We start from the raw sequence: 6,858 nt of genomic DNA on the forward strand, positions 1-6,858 counted from the left end.
GAACCCATGCCTTATCCCTTTCATCAAGCCTACTCGATTGTCTCTCTATAGTTCTTCAGTCAGACTCTTACATCTTCTATCCCTCTCAGTTGTCACTTTTGAAGGGGGTCCCTCCAATCACCTTAAATAGGTCACTTCCTCCAACATACATCCTAATAGGATCCTGTACTTACCTTTCTTAGTCCTTATCCCAATTTAATTCCTGGTGTAATGACTTAGTGCTATACCTCCAATACTTTGCATAGCTCCTCCCACATACAATAGTTACTCATTAAATGAATATTTGTTGAATGAATTGTTACCCGTGGTCTACACTGTGTACATGGGCAATCAGTGTTCACATTCCCAGCCTTATTTGTGGGTGGTAGCCATTTTGAAAGCTACTTGCCATGGGATGGAGTTGCTGCCTCCCTCAACCCCCAGAATTAAGCATCCATATCATAAAGATCTGCTTGACAGCCAGTTCTTGGCCTCTGTGCTGTAGGAAATCCCCTATTCTCCTAGTCCATGCTCAGTGGAGTTGGAGTTGCCCTACATATCCCAGACATAAGTGTTTCATGAATCCAAGAGCTACTTAAAGAGAGCCTGCTATGTGCAAACGCTGGGGACAGGCCCAAGGTCCAAGGTATGTTCCCACATGCACTAACTTCTACTCACACATTCCCAACGGACACCTGATCTACCTGTTTCTGGAGCCACATTGGCTGTGGAGCTTGGGTGACTGCCTGGTTTATGTGGTGTCTCAGAGAGCTTGGTTTATGGAGATTCCAGAATTGTATGCCAGTGCACAGTGTGGCACTTGTTAAATTCATATACAGGAGGAGATGAGATTTCAGCTTTCACTGTTGAGAGAGGGGGTCCTGGCACTGTCTCCTGCATGGCCCCTCTCAGCTCTATTTCTAGGTCTTGTTGCTCAGACTATGGCAGAAGATGCTTTACAAAGATGTAGGGATGGAGGAGCAGGTGTATCCATTGGTGCAGGGAATACAAAGGTCTGCCAGGCAGTTAACAAAACAAATCACTCTACAGAAAAGCATGGGACTTACCTGCCTTTGACTCAGGGCTGGAGGCACTTACCTATGGCGGGCATTTGGTGAGAGCTCTGGCTTGGAGCTTTGACATTCTGCCCAGTAGTGTGCAGAGCTGGCCTGCCCACTTCAGTGCTAGGCAGGCCTTGCTAACTGATTACCAGCTCAGGCAGCAGGCCCTGTGGAAAGAGCTAAGGGCTGGGTGCACCTATATGTGTTGGGAGGTTTGAGGTTAAAAAATCAAGGTCCAGGTGAATTAAAGAGGCCATTCTCAAAATCGCTACTACACCCTGAATTCCTTCTTTGGGAGCCTCATCCATTTGATTCCTTTGCAGTTCTCAGATTCTCTTTGAATGAAAATGAGAACCTTAACATGGAGAATGTCTAAGTGTGTTCCATCATTGGTGTCTTGGGGATAATGAGGAGGTGGAAGAGAGGGTTGTGATGACAGCCTGGGAGATGAGAGATAACATCATAGTGGGAACGGGGCCTCCAGAGGGAGCTGAGCTGAATCAGGAAAGGGCTCCATAAGAAGAGGACTAGTGTCAGAAAGACATTTTTCTGATATCATCCACAATCATGATGGGTGCTAGTTCATTCAATGACTCAGCATGTATTTATCAACCATACCATGGGCCAAGCACTACCTTAGCTCTGGAGAAACAGAGATGGGTAAAACAGATAAGACCCCTGTTCTCAGGGCCTCCATTTCAGAGGGGCTTCAGACAATAACAAAGTCAAGACTTGCAAAAGGTAATTTTAGGTGTGATCATTATAATGAAAAGAATGCAAGTGAAATAGCAGTTGGGGTAAGGAGAAGATACTTCAGATGAGGTCTTCAGGAAGAGGTTCTTTGAAATCTGAGCTGTGGGCTGAATGATGAGAAGGAACTAGGCATGGGATAGGGGTGGGGTGGGGGCGAGAATTCCAGACAGAGGAAACAGGCACCCCAAGGTAAGACTGAGCTTGGTGAATTTGCATAGTAAAATGGAAACTAGTGTGGTTAGAGTTAGACCATAGTGGGTGAGGAAATGCAGTGGGGGATGAGTTGGGAGCGAGTCTCATAGACAATGGGAAGAAGTTTAAAATTGCTTCTAAATGGGATGGGCAGCTGGAGATATTCGAAGCAGAAATGCCCATGGCCTGCTTCATGATCAGATTTTCTTCTTGAAACCATCATTCTGGAAGCGTTATGGAAAAGGGATTGTAGGGGATGAGTGGAAACATGGAGGCTAATGAAAAGGTTCTTACAGAGTTTCAGGCAAGGGAGGGGTGGTGTTGGCTGGGAATGGGATGTTAGCAGGTGAGAGGAAGAGAAGTTCCACATTCTGTATGGTTGATGTAGAAATGACAGAACCTGCTGAGGGATTATGTGTGGATGTGGAGAGACTGTTAAGTTACGGAAAGGCAGGAATCAAGGTGCCTCCAGGGGTTTTCTTGAACAGCAACGATGGTGCCATTTTCTGAGATGGTGACATTAGGTGAGGAACAGGCCGGGGAAGGAAATAAAAGTTACTTTCTGTTTTCAAATGGCAGCCAGAGGTGAGGGTTTCCTGGACATTTGAATGGGAATGATAAATTATACCTGTGGGGACTCATCTTTAAGAAAAGAGCAGGTAACTCACTTGCATTCAAAAGCTGAACATTCCTACCCTGCCTTTCTCACAAAACCAGGGGCTGCATCTAGGGCAGGGGTGGGCAAACTTTTTGACTCGAGAGCCACAATGGGTTCTTTTTGTTCCTTTTTTTAAAAAATATATTTTATTGATTTTTTACAGAGAGGAAGGAAGAGGGAGAGAGAGTTAGAAACATCGATGAGAGAGAAACATCGATCAGCTGCCTCCTGCACACCCAACACTGGGGACGTGCCCACAACCAAGGTACATGCCATTGACTGGAATCGAACCTGGGACCTCTCAGTCCGCAGGCCAACGCTCTAACTTGAGTGTGCCCAAGAATTCTGTTTGCCTGGTGCACTGGAAAATCCTAGAGGATGGTAGTGAAATGGCCACCATGCAAATACACTGTCAATCAAGTTCATTACACACTTGATGAATGCCCAACCATCACTGATTCCCACAGTCATGGAATAACCTAGTAAGTCAAGGGATTCCAGAATTCCAGGGCGAAGTCATGAAGGTTTGCTGCATTATGATTGCAATCTGTCTCAAAAACCATTTCCAAGCTTTTTAGGCCCAAGATATAACAGTAAGAAACATGATATCCTTATCCATGCTTTCTCTCCCCTGCCCTCCCCTCCTTTCCCCTCCCTTTCCTTTCCCTTTTCTCTTCTTCTCTCCTTTCCCTTCCTCTCCCTCTCCCTCCCCTCCAAAAGCCTTACCCATGCCCTTTGGGAAATAGAATGAGTTCCTGGAAAAATGTCCAATGGGAGGAGGCATCACTAGAGAAATTCAATCCTGGTTTTTTTTAAAAAAGGAGAAAATGATGTTGAGAATTAACATATAAACATTTTTGTAAATATCAAATTTTCACTAATATTTGGCACACTAAATAATACACTATCAATGATATGATACTCATCTTAAATCCAATATAATGAGCTCTGCATAATTAACTTCATGTATCATTCTGTATTCATGAGAATCTTTTAGACTCTCCCAACCCTAAATCAGCTAACTGTAATATATTTGTGTGCTTTGCTGCTGATAATAAGCATGTCTTGTTCCCCATCCAAATGCCCTGTGACCATCTGATTTCATGAGTCAGGAGTTACTTTTCCTCCTGGGACCTTTTCAATTTCGTGGAATTCTTCCGTTACATGCTACACTGTTCCAGGCCAGAGCTTAACTTGAGCTGGTTTCCTTCATGGACTCTGTCCATCCATCCTCTTTGTTTTCCCTGTTTATTCCTCGTTCAGTTATTTCTAGAAATAGTATTGTTGTATATTGAAAACAAAATTCTCTTGGTCAATCGAAAGTAAAATGTCCATCAGAAGTAAATATGTTCAAACCAGAAATCAAAGTGAAGAGAATTTATATTTGGGGAAGAATTGATGTACACGGGTCTTTGCACAGATAATTGGCACATGCAGTAAGAGCACATTCATTCATTCAACACACATTTGCTGAGCACCTATCATGTGCCAGGCCTCACACCTAGAACTGGTGAGATCAGATCTCATGCATCTCTTTTGGGAAGGAAGCCATAAGCGCGGAGAGAATCTTCCAGCTGTCAAATCCCTAGTCTGTTTACCTCTAGCAGAAATTGACACCTTAAACAATGGTGTTACCCTTTAAAATCTCTAAGATCATGATTTCTCTTTTGAGACACCCTGGTTGCCTCCCAAACACTCTGAAAATTCAGAGCACAGATTTATTTCAGAAATTCATCATGATGCTTTTAACCTTTGGTGCCTTTTGCAGGAATGATTTATGAAGTTTATTTCTTTTTATGGCGGTTTCTCCAACCAGGTTGCAAGAGATATAAGGACTGTGATTTCAGACAATCATTCTCTTGATAACATGTGCTCAAGTTCACACAGCGAGAGCAGGTGATCCTCTTTCTTTCCGCAAAAGACTCAGAGGCTCTTTTACCTGCATGATATCTCAGCCATCGGTGTGCACGCCATTCAGTCAACCAGTCGCTCTTCTTCCACAACCAGAACCAGAGGAAGGACTGGCATTGCCACCACATCGGTTGGTTGACTTTCCCCCAACTGAGTTGAATCTAAGAAGTGACTGTGAGTTTAGCCTTGACAGCTTTAGGTATCCCTCCCTCCCCTCTGTCTCTTTGTTCTCTCCATGCACGCCCTTTCTCTTTCTTCCTGCATTAGTAGTATGTACGATGATGTAAGTCCTTTGCTAGGTCATATAGCAAACTTTTTTTTTTGTCTCAGAACCCCTTAAGGCCCTTAGACATCATTAACAACACCAAAGAGTGTTGTTGTTGTTGTTTTTTTTTTGTTTTTTGTTTGTGTGTGTGTGTGCCCATCTTCTATTGCTATGTTGCATTAATTAAAGCTAATAAAATATTTTAAATATATATTAATTTGGTTAAAATTGTAATAAATCCATTGCATATCGACAAGAATAACAGACTTTTGTTTAAAATAGCTACATTATAGAAATTAAAAAACAGTGAGGAGAGTACCATCGTTTTACATTTTCTGCAAATGTCTACCTTAGTATAAGACAGTGGCATTCTCGTATCTGCATTCAATCTGTTGTGATATCATGTTCTATAGCCTCTGGAAAACCCCAAAGAGAATGAGAACAAAGAAAGCAAGTAGTATCTTAGTACTTTTATAAAAATAAAACTACTAAGTCTCAGGGATCCCCAAGAATCCCTGGGTTTACTTTGAGAACTGTTGTACAAGGGTTAGATGTACAGACACGAAAAACATAGAGGAAAGCCACAGACGTGTATTTCCAGCCCAGTGTAGACCTTACTGTGCTAAGGATAGTCAGGGGGGCTATGGGAGGATAAGAAGAGAGACCTGATTCAGTCTGGGGTATGTGTTTAAGGAGAGAGGAGGCGGAGGCTCAGAGAATGCTTCCCTAAGTCAGTGGTGCCTGAGCTGAGCTGAGCAGGTGGGGGTGCAGACATTGAATGTAAATCGAACCATCTTGTCTGCTAGCCAGATGCTCAGGGCTGATTGTGAGGATGGCTTGCAGCTTTATTATGATTGTGTAATTTTTGGTGGAGGGAAGGCTTTTTTTTTTTGCCCATCTTCTCTCTCTGATATTCCACAACTTCCCAGGAAGGAGCCAGGGCTGGAGACATGCAGATAACAGTCCACATAAATAAGAAGTGAAATTGGCCTGCCAGTGCTTTCTTCCTGAAGCATTGAGAAGCAGGTGAACATTTTGCAGTGAATATACTGTAAACCAGATAATTGCCATTCGTCATTCTGAACATCTTGGGATCTAAGGCATGAAATGGAATTTACAATAAAAATGTATCACACATTTGCTCCCCTCTAGAACAAAGCTGATAGCACATACCACCAAGGCTTTATTTATTAGTTTACCAGGAGAGAAACAGAAAGATGGTGTTTCTGCCTGAGGTTAAAAGGAATTTACACCGTCGCCTCAAATCTTCTCACCCATTTTGAATACAGCATTTTAAAAGATTCCTGGATGGGCGTGATGGTTAGTTTTATTTGCCAATTTGGCTAGGTTATAGTGCCTAGTTACTCACTAATCTGGTGTTGCCGTGAAGGTATTCTGGAGATGTGGTTAACATCTACACTCAATTGATTTCACATAAAAGAGATTACCCTCAATAACGTGCGCAGCCTCCTCTGATCAGTTGAAAGGTTTGAAGAGCAAAAACTGGGTTTTCTTAGAAAAGAAGAAATTCGGCCTCAACTGCAGCATCAACTCCTGCCTGGGCATTCAGTCTGCAGGCTGCCCCACAGATTCAGATTTGCCAGCCCGCAACCCCCACCCCCACCCCCGCCCCAGCCATGATTGTGTGAGCCAATTCCTTTATTTTCTTATGTGCCTGGAAAACCCCAGAGAGGATGAGTCTAGAGCAGGGGTGGGCAAACTTTTTGACTGGAGGGCCACAATGGGTTCTTAAATTGACCGGAGGGCCGGAACAAAAGCATGGATCAAGTGTTTGTGTGAACTAATATAAATTCAAAGTAAACATCATTACATAAAAGGGTACGGTCTTTTATTTCAATAGTTTTACTCATTTCACTGCTGCCCTCCAGTAGCTCTCTGCCACTGCCCCGCCCTCCTGTAGCTCCCCCTATCCCCCTCATAGCTTGCTACCCTGCCCTCTCCTGTAGCTTTCCATGGCTGCCTGCTTGTAGCTTGCTGCCCCACCCTCCTGCTGATCCTTGATCTGGTCATTACAGGGT

General features: G+C 43.5%; 1 protein-coding gene across 1 annotated transcript in view; it reads left to right on the top strand.

Annotated features, from left to right (window-relative positions):
* CLSTN2 (calsyntenin 2) overlaps window positions 1-6,858 on the top strand; it is a 394,670-nt gene that overhangs the window by 41,989 nt on the left and 345,823 nt on the right. The gene's annotated exons all lie outside the window — the stretch shown is intronic.

The sequence above is a fragment of the Myotis davidii genome, unplaced genomic scaffold, assembly GCF_000327345.1.
Source record: "Myotis davidii unplaced genomic scaffold, ASM32734v1 scaffold415, whole genome shotgun sequence".
In the NCBI taxonomy this organism is placed as follows: Eukaryota; Metazoa; Chordata; class Mammalia; order Chiroptera; family Vespertilionidae; genus Myotis; species Myotis davidii.